The 12,853-nt window shown below is 44.4% G+C and overlaps 1 long non-coding RNA gene across 1 annotated transcript; it reads right to left on the bottom strand.

The window, feature by feature from the left end:
• Positions 1-1,107: 1,107 nt before the first annotated feature.
• Positions 1,108-1,723, bottom strand: LOC123057995 (uncharacterized). Its single transcript, XR_006427025.1, has 3 exons — positions 1,651-1,723; positions 1,478-1,545; positions 1,108-1,217 (listed from the first exon to the last, which is right to left on the bottom strand). It is a non-coding gene; the product is annotated as an uncharacterized lncRNA (long non-coding RNA).
• Between the last annotated feature and the right edge of the window lie 11,130 nt (positions 1,724-12,853).

Here is a 12,853-nt window from a genome sequence, read left to right as displayed (position 1 = left end):
AGCAAGAACATCAGCCTACAGAGAAGAAAAATGGAGGACTGCTTTATTCTGCGGTACATCCACAATAGTACAACATATAAAGTAGTTAAATGTGCGCTAAGATGTAAGACCTTTTAGATCACTATTTTAGTGATCTAAAAGGTCTTGTATCAGTTTGAAGAGGGAGAACTTAATAAGACTGTAGGTCAGTACATCAAAGTAATGACGGCTTCCCATTGATTTGATCAAACCAATATGACAAAGGGAAGGTAAAACTTCAGAAAACCATATAAATTGACCATGATGTCTTAATTTAAAACTCTGAAGTGAAGTAATAAACATTAAGTCTGAATGTTGTCACTAAAAAAGCATAAAAAAGGCAGACCAGCCAGGAGTGCATCATAACCAGTGGTTCATCATGCGCAAACCAGGCAGCAGTAGCCTAATAACTTAGACGGAAAAAATGTAAGAAGTCAAAGCACAAGGTGGGAAATAGGACCGACCATTGACAGGTAACCAAATAATGAAGGAATATCCCCATGAAAATCAAGAACAGTAAATTAGCATCCAGAAGTACATAGAAACAAACATTCCGCTTGGCAGAATGTGATCTCAGTATGATGTCAATACCTGGGACTAAGAAGGTAACCACGTAGAGTGTCACACCTAAGGGTGTTTTCTTACGTCTCTACTCTCTAGTAATACAACTCACTATTGATTGATTTAACTAAGGTATTCTTCAGTTGGGTATTTATAAAGGAAATTCGCTATGCTTTTTTACCAGCGAGTAGAGAGCAATTGAAAGACTTATGTTTTTAAATGCAAGAACAAACCTCACCAGGCTGCTGTGCAGACTTATTGTCAGTGGAAGATGCTACAGCTGAGCAAAATTGGCTTGCGATTTCTTCTATGCCTGCTACACCCTCCTACAGCAATTATTTAGAACAACAAAACAATTTACTGTGAGATGAGAGAAGGCACACTAAAGAAGCACATCCATAAGTGTATATCTAATAATATAGATGCTACAAATCAATAGAACGAAAATACTCCAGCAGTTGGGATCAGCTAGATCTATGTCTACATCACCAAATCAGAAGTTCAGTTACCTGTGGTTCGCTTGATAGCAGTTGCAGGTTTTCATGCGCTGAACTCAAGAACCAACCAGCAGCGACCAAATCTAAGCACAACCATCCCTCACAATTTGAATTCTACCCCAGCAAGTACAGACACGTCCTCTGCAACCTCGCACAGATACGAAAGCGTCATAAAGCACACCGCACTACGCCGCCACCACGACCTCCAAAACATGTATAACGACTGAAATAAGCGAACGCATTCTACTCACACACAATCATGACATATAAGCGGGACGAGGCCGAACAATACACGATGGCGTGCCAGATCCAGAAAATTAAAATGATCAGCAATTTAAACACCATGACAACACGTATAGAAAAGGAAATATGCATTTTAGCTAGACAGAAAGCAAGCAAACCTCGATGGCAGAACAGAGATGCAACAAAGCAGAAGATCAGGATGCAGCAACACAAGAGATCGCAGAACCTAATAAATAAATGGACATGAAGTGGTCAGTGCACCGGCATGCTATGGAATAGACAGGTAAAAGAAGAGTCGTTCCCCAGGCAAATTAAAGAACAGTCCATTTACCTGAGTTAGAGTGGAGAAGCAGGCAAGCAGAGCAGCCAAGATGGATGAGCATACGAAGGACGAGTGGCCGGCAAAACCAAACACAAAAACAAAAACCAAATAGAGATCAATTTTCAGCTGAACCAGTAGATTCACTCCTTCAGGTATACATCCTAATTGGTCCTACAATGATCACAAGAAATTAGAGGATGGAACTTGACTGCCTTTTGTATCATTTGAAGGACGAACTTGACTGGCTATTAAAATGATAAAACGCATGATTGCCGCGGCACATGTACTTTTTTGTGGGAAAACATGATGTTAGGTGCAGAAGTAAAAACATATCGCATGGTTGCTTGTTGGCATGTATAAAATTATCATACCAAGACAGAAGAACCATGATTATCATATGTACTGGAACTAAGATTTACATAGTGGCAGCGATTGATCTAGTTACTCAAGGGTAGTGCTACTGTTAAACAACAACTCTAAAGAAAAGTTACTGAATTTACTAAAGTAGAAGAGAATTCAGTTATTTATCTGGGAAGCAACATCACTTCATTTCCAATAGAAATATGACCAGTTCATTTTCAAAGTAAAGATACTCATCCTTGAAAAGTGAAACAAAACTGCAGAAGAGCAAGGTGTCAAAATCAGATGAGAAATTAGATATTGATAGTTGAACTTGGCGAGCATAGCATATGATAAGATCGGACAATATGATTAAACACAACAATGGAGAAAGTATCACAAGTAAACCAACACTGACACACTTCAGTAAATATGGTCTGAATATTTCAGAACTAAGTCTTAGGGTTTGGGTTCAGGGATGTGAAACTGCACCAATCATCCAATTTACCGGCGGCGACAATAGACAGCGGATCAAATGAAAATTCATGGAGTACTACTATCCAAACCACTAACTAAATCAAGACAGTGAATCTCAGACGAACACTCGGCAAGATCTGAAGATAGCAAGCATCTTCAGAGAAACGGAGAAAAGAACAATAGCTACAGCATGGAAGCGACCCTACTTGAGAGGCCGAGCTCAGACCCGTGCGGCTGCTAGTTCCTGCTGCACGCATGTGGACGGAGAAGGCGGAGATCCAGCCGTGGTCAGGGACCATGTGTTCCTGTTGCTCGTGGCCGGGACACCGCCAGCATGGGCGACGGGTGTGCTCGCTCGCGCTGGAGCTCGCTCTAGCCCACCTGGTGTGGTGCGGCTCGCCATGGCCTGCCGTCCTGTGGTGCGGCTGCGACCCTGTCTCTTCCTGTTAAGCACGGAGGAGCCTTCTCATTCTTGCAACCTACGTACACGCAGAGAATGAATTACAGAAAATGCATGTAAGATCTTTAGGCACACATATATCTTCAACCGAAGCAAAGCAGACTCATACATATGCACATGATATCCCTGTAAGGATGTGACAAGAATATCGAGAATTAATATCAAGCAAGAAAAAGCATGAGTTGCAGATTTAGTGATGTGAGATGGGGCTGACCTGTAACTCACCAATTGCTAAAAGAAAACTTGTGATCAACTTCCTCCCTTTAGTAACATCCACCTCCAAACTCTGGAATCAAATCAGAAATCCAGATGGGAGGAACAAAAAAAATAGATGTGAATGATCTTTACAGAAAACGAAAAAACCACACTTGACATGTTTGTAAATAAAATAACAACCTGTATGTAATCCGTCAGGGAAAATGATATTGAAAACAAAAATGTTAAATTTCTTCCTCTATAAGGTGAAAACCTTCAAAAGGGGTAATCCCATGGTCCCATTCTAAATTTCTTGGGACATATATTTAATGACTAAAGTTTTCAAATTTCTCGGAGTATTAATCATAAAGCTGAAGAATGCATGAAACAACGAACAAAATATATCTATCATAGGATTTCCTCAAAGACATAAATACAAAGAGAGTATTGGGATAAATTATCGAATCTGTTCAAGTGAAGAATGCATACCCAGGGGTTTTTACCCCCCCTCCCTGGCCTCCCCAAAGACACACACAAAGACACACACACACACACACACACACACACATCATGTTCTTGCCTCTAGTGTACAGCTTCTTATGTGAAGGCAGTACCAAAGTACATGAGATAACATGAGGTCAGTTATTTTTCACAATAATAATCTTAATTGTGAGACATCACTATGCAATATCTCAGAGCCGGTAAAAAAGAGTTGCACATTATTGAGGGTTTGTGACAGGATGGTATGCCATCGACAAGTTAAGGTGATAAATTTTTTGGTGTTTTTCTCTTATGGGCAAGGAAGCAAGAGTTTTGCTATTACAAATTTACTATACATACATGTTGAAGTTTTTGCATACCTACAGCTTCGAACTGATTGGTTCATCCAATGCCCTCTCCTCCAGCTCATACATCATGAAGCCGTGTCGGACCATTAATCTTCTCCTCTAGCAAGCACCTGGGTAAAGATACTAAATCAAACACACACAAAAGTGCCAATGAAACATAGATTCTGTTGCAGTAGTAGTTTAAACACATGCTGAAGGTACAATCAAACATGCACAAACCGAAGGTACGACAAACATTTGTTGCAGTAGTAGTTTAAACACATGCTGATTGCGATGGAGAACAGATGGTTCTCATCGTTCTCATTTAAGCCCAATGATCTCATTCATGTCAAGGGTACTGTAAAACATGATTGTTAAAATTCAGAAACATCAAACTATATAAACTCCTGACTATCACCAAAAAAAGAAGTGAATCCCTGCCACCAGAGATCTTCGCACAACAAAATCGAAGCCGCTCACATGGGCACGCTCCTTAATCTCCACATACCTGTTGCACGCCTCAGGGTCTAGCTTACCAGAACTGAGCTCTTCGCATCCGCTAAACACAATCTCATACAAATAGACCATTCTGCCATGGAGCTCGGGGAGAAACATGGCGGCGGCTCCTCACCCTTTCACAATGAGCATGTTTGAGCCAATCAAGAAGGCAAAAAGTAAATGAACAAAACAATTGCAACTGAAGAAATCAGGATGCTCCCTCAAATAACATATCTCAAGAACCCATAAAAAATGAAACTGCAGTCCATAAGGCAGGTTGCGAAGTATGTGCGGCAGCAAACAAGAACTGCATGATCAGATCATCCTCGATGGCCGGCATGATGTCCTAATCACATAGCGGTGGTGCTACTAATTAAATTGATAACTGTGATGCTTTTATCTAAATCTGAAGACAACAAATGGTGTCATGAGACCGAGTTTAACTATGTGCGGAGGCAAACAAATATGGTTTTAGAATGATAACGTGAGAATGAGGTTAGTAGAATCATGTCTTGGAAATTATGCATTTTTTGTATTTTCTGCCTTTCGTGTCAATGTCAAACAACATATACTTTGTACAAACAGGAAAATGACACCACTGAATATGACCTAAACCTGAAAGGGTTAATTCATGGAAATTTAACAGACTATCTACAAGAAGCAATGTTCTCTTTCCATCTTTTATATCTCCGTCAAGAAGGTCGTGAGTAACAAAGATGGCAAGTTGGAACAGTACATGAGCATCTGAATATTTCAGAACTAAGTATTAGGTGTTCAGGGATGTGAAGCTGCGCACACGCGCGTGCACAAACAGAGTGAGTGAGTGAGTGCCTGGTTGAGTCTTGGAGAGAGAGAGAGAGAGATGGGGATCGTACCGGATCCAAAGCAACAGTAGCCAAGCTGCGAGAAATCCATCGACGGTGGCTCAGATCCCGCGCCAACCTGACCAGCCCCTCGAAGAGAATGCATCACAGGCCCTGCCTCTCGGTCCACAGCCCGCGCCGCCGTGGACGTCCTGAGCCCTGCCTCTCGGTCCATAGGCCGCGCCGCCACGGACGTCCCGAGCCCTGCATCTCGGTCCACAGCCCGCGCCACCGCGGACGTCCCGAGCCCCGTGGAGTGCGCCGCCGGCCACGAGCGCCGCGACGGCGGTGGTCCCGCTCATGGAGTCGTCCATGGCCGCCCGAAATGCGAAGAGGAGGGAGGGGCTCGCGGCGGCGGGGGTGAGGTGAGGGGGACGGGGGAAGGAAGGGGCGGCGTCACCAGGAGGCTAGGGTTCGTGGGAGGGGATCGGGGAAAAGAGCTGCGTGGGTAGGTGGGGGCGCGAGTGCGGGCGGAGGCAGCGGCTAGGGTTTCTCCACGGGCGGGCTGCGATTTATATGCCTGTGCGTGAAATGACTGAAATGCCCTTGGCGGGGCACGGAATTTATAGGCGGTGGCATAGTGATTTAAAGGCGACGTGAAGGCAACGGTCGTGACTACGAGTCTAGGAGGGTTTATATGTTCAATGATGCCATATGTTCATGTTGTTTCCTAGTGATCTGTGCCTCTTTTGAGGATGGTTAGTAAGGATGTTTTGTTAATCTTGTAGTGCTCTATCCATCCATGTCTTTGTTTGCATATATGGAGCACCCTAGCTTGAGTCAATCGAGCTCTACTTTTGCTACTTTGTGAATCTGGGCAGATTGTCAACTTGTTTGCAATTTTGCCGATGATGTTGTAGTTGATCCGTGCATGCTATGCTATTGTTCTTGCCATGTCTAGCTTGCATTTTGTGTGTTCTTGATAGATGTATGATTATCTTATCATGACTTGCTCCATAGTGAGTGCTTCGAGCTCGTAAACATGCCTACTTGAGTTATGATTTCAGCATGTCCCAGTTTTCACTAAGTCTGAAAACTGATTATGTTTTTGCTATGTTCACATGCTTGCAAATGTATTTTGTGATCCCTTTTGGCTCAAGGTCACTAAGGGACTTTTGTTAAGCTTTTTGAGTAGCTCCATGCCATGTTTTACTTTGCCATGTTCAGGTCCTGTAGCATGTTGTTTTGTTGCTCCGAAGAGGGCTACCTGATCTGAAATTCCAGACAAGTGTTAATTTCACTAAGTCTGAGATCTGTTTTACCATTTGCATTTTTGCCATGCTTGTTTGAACCCGTTAATGGATGAATTGGCCGTAGCTCAGTGATAGAATTTTGTTAAGCATCTTGAATGCATCCCTGCCATGTATTTTGATGCCATGTTTGAGTGCTGTAGCATGTTCATCTCATTGCATTTAAATGACTACTTGCTGTAAATCGCAGATCGTGGTCATATTTGAATCGCTTGCCATTTCCAAACCGTAACTCCGATTCCGGTGATCTTTACATCGTTTTCAAGCGATTTCATCTCATATTTCCAGTGGCACACTTGGTTTTCCAAGTTGAGGCCAGGTTCATGCATTTCCTGTCATATCTTGCATATGCATCCCGCATCGCATCCCGCATAGCATATCATCATTGCACCATCTTGTTGATCCTTGCACGTGGTTGATTGTGTTCTTGTTGCTTGTTTGTCTTGTTTGGGTAGAGCCGGGAGACGAGTTCGTTAATGAGGAGCCCGTTGAGTTTGGTTTCGAGGATCCAGTCAACTCTGACAACTTTGCAGGCAAGATGATCATACCCTCGAAATCACTACTATCTTTGCTATGCTAGTTTGCTCGCTCTTTTGCTATGCCAATGCTACGATGCCTACCACTTGCTTTCAAGCCTCCCAAATTGCTATGTTCAGCCTCTAACCCACCATTGTCCTAGCAAACCGTTGATTGGCTATGTTACCGCTTTGCTCAGCCCCTCTTATAGCGTTGCTAGTTGCAGGTGAAGATTGGAGACCGTTCCTTGTTGGAACATTTATTTACTTGTGGGGATATCATTATATTGCCATGTTATCTTAATGCATCTATATACTTGGTAAAGGGTGGAAGGCTCGGCCTCTAGCCTAGTGTTTTGTTCCACTCTTGCCACCCGAGTTTCCGTCATATCGGTGTTATGTTCCCGGATTTTGCGTTCCTTACGCGGTTGGGTTATAATGGGAACCCCTTGATAGTTCGTCTTGATTAAAGCTTTTCCAGCAATGCCCAACCTTGGTTTTACCATTTTCCACCTAGCCTCTTTTTCCCTTGGGTTTCCGGAGCCCGAGGGTCATCTTATTTTAAACCCCCCCCCCGGGCCAGTGCTCCTCTGAGTGTTGGTCCAACTGAGCGATGTCCGGGGCTACCAGGGGCAACTCTGGGCTGGCCTACCCGACGTCTTGCTCATCCGGTGTGCCCTGAGAACGAGATATGTGCAGCTCCTATTGGGATTTGTCGGCACATCTGGGTGGTGTTGCTGGTCTTGTTTTAACCTGTCGAAATGTCTTGAAGAACCGAGGTACTGAGTCTGATCGGAACGTCTCGGGAGGAGGTCTATTCCTTCGTTGACCGTGAGAGCTTGTCATGGGCTAAGTTGGGACTCCCCTGCAAGGATTGAACTTTCGAAATCCGTGCCCGCGGTTATGGGCAGATGGGAATTTGTTAATGTCCGGTTGTAGATAACTTAAACATAAACTTAATTGAAATGAATCAACTGTGTGAGTTACCGTGATGGCCTCTTCTCGGCGGAGTCCGGGAAGTGGACACGGTGTTGGAGTAATGTTTGTCGCAGGATTGCCCTCTTTAGTTATGCGTTCGCGCTTTGCCTTTCTCTTCTCGCTCTCTTTTGCGAATAGGTTGGCCACCATACATGCTAGTCGCTTGCTGCAGCTCCACATATTTACCTTGCCTTACCTATTAAGCTTAAATAGTCTTGATCGCGAGGGTGAGAGATTGCTGAGTCCCTGTGGCTCACAGATTACTATTACACCAGATGCAGGGCCTGATGATACAGCTCCAGATGGCGCGCTTGAGCTCAAGTGGGAGTACGATGAGGACACTCAGCATTATTACGTTTCTTTTCCTGACAACCAGTAGTGGTGCCCAGTTGGGGTGATCGGGACCATGTCGCTTGTTGGGTTATCTTTTATTTTGCTGCCGTAGTCGGGCCATGAGTGTTTGGATGATGTATGTTATTTATGTACTTGATTGACGTGGCGAGTGTAAGCCAACTATGTTATCCCTTTTATTATCTATATTACATGGGATGTTTGTGATGATTACCTGATTTGCGACATATGCCTTCAATGTGATTATGCCTCTAAGTCATGCCTCGACACGTGGGAGGTATAGTCGCATCGAGGGTGTTACCTATTAGGAACTTGGTATATGTTGAAGATCCTCCCCGGCAACGGCTCCAGAAATTCCTTTTGATATCACTTGAAGCTACGTCGGTATTTCCCCAAAGAGGAAGGGATGATGCAGCACAGCGGCGGCAGGTATTTCCCTCAGATGTGAAACCAAGGTTATCGAACCAGTAGGAGAACCAAGCAACACAACGTAAACAACACCTGCACATAAATAACAACTTCTCGCAACCCGACGTGTTAAAGGGGTTGTCAACCCCTTCCAGGGTCCGGCGCCTCAAGATAGGCAAACGGACGTGAGGTAAATTTGTAGTAGATTGATAGATCGAATTCCAAATAAATTAAATAAGAATAAATTGCAGCAAGGTATTTTTGGGTTTTTGGATTATTAGATCTGAAAATAAACACAAAGGAAAATAGATCGCAAAGGCAAATAATATGAGAAAGAGACCCGGGGGCCGTAGGTTTCACTAGAGGCTTCTCTCGAGAAAAATAACAAATGGTGGGTGAACAAATTACTGTTGGGAAATTGATAGAAATTCAAATACTCATGACGATATCCTGGCAATGATCATTACATAGGCATCACGTCCAAGATTAGTAGACCGTCTCCTTCCTGCATCTACTACTATTACTCCACACATCGACTGCTATCCAGCATGCATCTAGTATATTAAGTTCATGGAGAAACGGGGTAATGCAATAAGAACGATGACATGATGTAGACAATATCTATCTATGTAGAGATAGACCCCGTCATTTTATCCTTAGTACCAATGATACATATGTGTCGGTTCCCCTTCTATCACTGGGATCAAGCACCGTAAGATCGAACCCACTATAAAGCACCTCTTCCCATTGCAAGATAAATAGGTCAAGTTGGCCAAACAAAACCCAAATATTGGAGAAGAAATACGAGGCTATAAGTGATCATGCATAAAAGAGATCAAAGGAACTCAAATACTTTCATTGATATAAAAAGATAGATCTGATCATAAACTCAAAGTTCATCGATCCCAACAAACACACCGTAAAAGAGTTACATCATATGGATCTCCAAGAGACCATTGTATTGAGAATCAAGAGAGAGAGAGAGAGAGGAAGCCATCTAGCTACTAACTACGGACCTGAAGGTCTACAAAGAACTACTCACGCATCATCGGAGAGGCACCAATGGAGGTGGTGAACCCCATCCAAGATGGTGTCTAGATTGGATCTGGTGGTTCTGGACTCTGCGGCGGCCGGATCAATATTTTATCGACTCCCCTAGGATTTTGGGAATATTGGGGTATTTATGGAGCAAAGAGGCGGTCCTTGGGGCACCTGAGGTGGGCACTACCCACCAGGGCGCGCCTGGGCCTCCTGGCGTGCCCTGGTGGGTTGTGCTCCCCTCGGGGCACCGTTGTGTTCCTTTTGGCCCATAAAAATTCCAGGCGCAGGCAGGGCCCGTTGTGTTCCTTCTGGACAAAATTCTCCGTAAAGTTTCGTGGCATTTGGACTCCATTTGATATTGATTTTCTGCGATGTACTAAAATGGAAAAAATAGCAACTGGCACTTGGCACTATGTCAATAGGTTAGTACTATAAAATGATTATAAAACATCCAAGATTGATGATTTAACAGCATGGAACAATCAAAAATTATAGATACATTGGAGACGTATCATGGATAGAGGGATCCGTGTCAGTATTCAATCTCCATGGATCAATCACCTGCTTTTTGCGGATGATAGCCTAATCTTCATGCAATCGAAGGTGGATAGTGCTCTCAAACTTAACAATATTCTGAAGGTTTATGGCGAATGCTCAGGACAATGCGTGCATAAGGAAAAGAGCTCCATTCTTTTTATTCCAAACACACCGGAACCTATTAGAGCAGCCTTGAAAGGAGCCCTGGGCATACCGGTCAAGGCCTTCAATGAGAGATACCTGGGCTTGCTGACTGCGGTAGGGCGTATCACATCGGGCACCTTTGATTACATTGGTGAGCGAGTGAGAACTTAAATGAATGGAGGAACCGAACGTTTGGTTTCGTGCGCAGCAAGGGAGGTGCTGGTAAAGTCGGTGGCCCAATCTATACCGACATTCATGATGAGCTACTTCAAACTGACCAAGAAAATTTACAAAGGAATTTCCTCACCGATGGCTAAGTACTGGTGGAGCAGCTTCATCGATAGACGTTCCATGCACTGGACAGACTGGAAATCTCTTTCAGTCCCAAGGTACAAGGAAGGGATGGGATTCCGAATTTGGAAATTTTCAATATTGCATTGTTGGGAAAGCATGGTTGGCGGCTGAAAACAGGCCTGGAATCCTTATGTTCTAGGTTTATTAGAGGCCGATGTTTCCCAAATGTTAATTTCATGCATGCTATTGTGCCGAAAAATGCCTCTGCGACCTGGCGAGGCATTATAGCCGGGAGGAAGGAACTAGAAGCTGGATTAATGAAGAGGATATGTGACGGCACTTTTGTTAATATTTGGACTAACCGATGGCTGGCGGGGAAACTATCTTTGAGTCCATCAGTTGAGATTGGATATGCCAACCTCCATACAGTCTCTGACCTAATTGACACTGACAATTGGAGTTGGAGAGCTGGGATAGTAAGAGCAAACTTTACACCACCAGATGCAGATGCTATCTTAAACATACCACTTAGACATGGTGGTGGTGAAGACTTTTGGGCGTGGGCTCATGAGAGGTCGGGGACATATATTGTCAAATCCGCGTATCATGCTCTAATGACTCGCAACAAGCAGCAAGCTCTAGAGGAAGGGACGACTACTGAATTTTCAGAGACTGATAGATAGATGTGGACACAGCTATGAAAGCTCAAAGTTCTGCCCAAGGTTCAAGTTTTTTGGTGGCGAGTCCTCCGGGGAATCCTACTGGTGGAACCTACATTAAAACACTGCCACATTGCGACTATGGCTTGATGCAAGGTCTGCAAAGGTGCAGACGAGGAAATGGTTCACACACTTATCAAGTGCTCTAATGCCCGGAGCTTCTGGACTGAAGCTAGATCGTGCCTGAACATTAAGTTACTAGAACTTCACCCCCTCACCTGGTGCAAGGGTATTCTGCGCGACTCTCGATTCGCTGAGGAAGACCAGACCAAGATCATAAATGTCATGTGGGATATATGGACATCTCGCAATAACATAACACATGACAAGATTAGTCTGAAACCTGACCAATCCTTAAAGCGCATTAGGGAAACTCTAATGCTATTGGAGATACCGATGGAACATACCGGGATCCTACCTGGCTATGGGTGGAGGCTGCCTGATCCAGACTACATCAAAATCAACATGGATGTCAGCGTGTCTCTGAATGAAAACAAAAGCGGGGCTGGTGGTGTTCCACAGACCCCCTCCGACTTCATTGCTGCCTGGAGCAAGCCGCATGAGAATATCACGGATCCACTTATCGCAGAAGCACTGGCTATGCGAGATAGGGTTATCTTTAGCAAGCTTCCGGGTTATATGCGGGTGATTCTCGAGGCCGACTGTTTGGAGCTGGTACAACTCTGGAACTCGCGACAGTTCTCATGCTCTCTTATAGCGCCTATACTTCTCAAAATCGGAGGGCTAGCGTCATCGTTTGTTTATTTGATATTATGAGACAATCCAACACCTCAGCTCACCTGTGTGTGAAACATGCAAGCACTCTAGGCATGTCTGATTGTTGGATGAACTCTCCACCTGGCTTCCTCATGACTAGCCTTCTGGCTGATCGCGCTGGTGCTGATAGTGATTGAATAAAGCTCGATAATTCCCACAAAAAAGTAGGAAAAATTTGTCATATATATATATACCTAATAATAAAGCACGGATTGAGTCTCCGGGTTCACCGTCGTGTCCTTTTTACGCAAAGCCCCTTGAAGTTTTAGGCAATTAACTCGCGCTACAAATTTATAGAAAACGTTTCGCTCGACCCGAACGAGTTAGTAGCAGCGGCAGTTGCAGGTGAAAAAAAAGTTGTAGGCGGGGCCGGCAGCAGACTGCAGAGCAGGAGGCAGAGATGGCGTGCGGAGGAACTTCAGGGGCGGCGACTTTCGGTGGTCGAAGCACGAGAGGAGCAGAGAGAGGTGGCGCCTCTGCGAGGAATGATGACGGCGCGCTGGACGGCCGGCGGGAGGAGCGAGCAGGCAGAGAGAAAG

Source organism: Triticum aestivum, chromosome 3A (genome assembly GCF_018294505.1).
Source record: "Triticum aestivum cultivar Chinese Spring chromosome 3A, IWGSC CS RefSeq v2.1, whole genome shotgun sequence".
Classification (NCBI taxonomy): Eukaryota; Viridiplantae; Streptophyta; class Magnoliopsida; order Poales; family Poaceae; genus Triticum; species Triticum aestivum.
Note: the sequence above shows the minus strand (reverse complement) of the source record. Positions and strands in the feature narration are given on the sequence as shown.